Source organism: Seriola lalandi, unplaced genomic scaffold (assembly GCF_002814215.2).
Source record: "Seriola lalandi dorsalis isolate HSWRI2012SDOR001 ecotype SW California unplaced genomic scaffold, Sedor1 jcf7180002054656, whole genome shotgun sequence".
In the NCBI taxonomy this organism is placed as follows: Eukaryota; Metazoa; Chordata; class Actinopteri; order Carangiformes; family Carangidae; genus Seriola; species Seriola lalandi.
In genome coordinates, this window is record NW_019525209.1 from 166,434 (window position 1) to 166,877 (window position 444).

The 444-nt window shown below is 45.5% G+C and overlaps 1 protein-coding gene across 1 annotated transcript in view; it reads left to right on the plus strand.

Moving 5' to 3' along the window:
- Positions 1 to 226: 226 nt before the first annotated feature.
- Positions 227 to 444, plus strand: part of zbtb45 (zinc finger and BTB domain containing 45) — a 10,807-nt gene continuing 10,589 nt past the window's right edge. The window contains exon 1 of the mRNA XM_023420713.2: positions 227 to 444. This exon is cut by the window's right edge and continues 1,129 nt beyond it. The gene's annotated coding sequence lies outside the window, so the exon portion shown is untranslated.

The window sequence follows — 444 nt, forward strand, 5'->3', positions numbered from 1 at the left end:
GAAAAATGTTGCAGAACCTTACATTTGAAAAGCTAGAATCAGGGACTGTCAGCCATTTTTGCTTCATAAATGATTTAAATTATTAATCAGCTGTTGAATTTGTTTAATGCTGATTGAACAGTCAATTCATGGACTGATCGTGTTTTGTGAACATTTAACACAAGGGCTTAGTGTTTAATCACTCGCTTCGATGTATTCAACAGGTTTTTAATAGAGACAGTGACGCCGGTGGAAACAACCTCTTGACGTCCCTCCCTCTCAGGACAACAAAGGCAGCTCCTCACACACTCGAACCACAGCAGAGCAGCAGTTTGAAAGCTTCCATCAGACTCATGACTGTTTGAAGGGACACGGCCCCACCGTGGCCCATGCACTGTACCCGTTTCCCTCCCTGTCCTCCTTATCCCTCAAGCTGACGCAAAACCCCAGACACCTTCCCCCCCT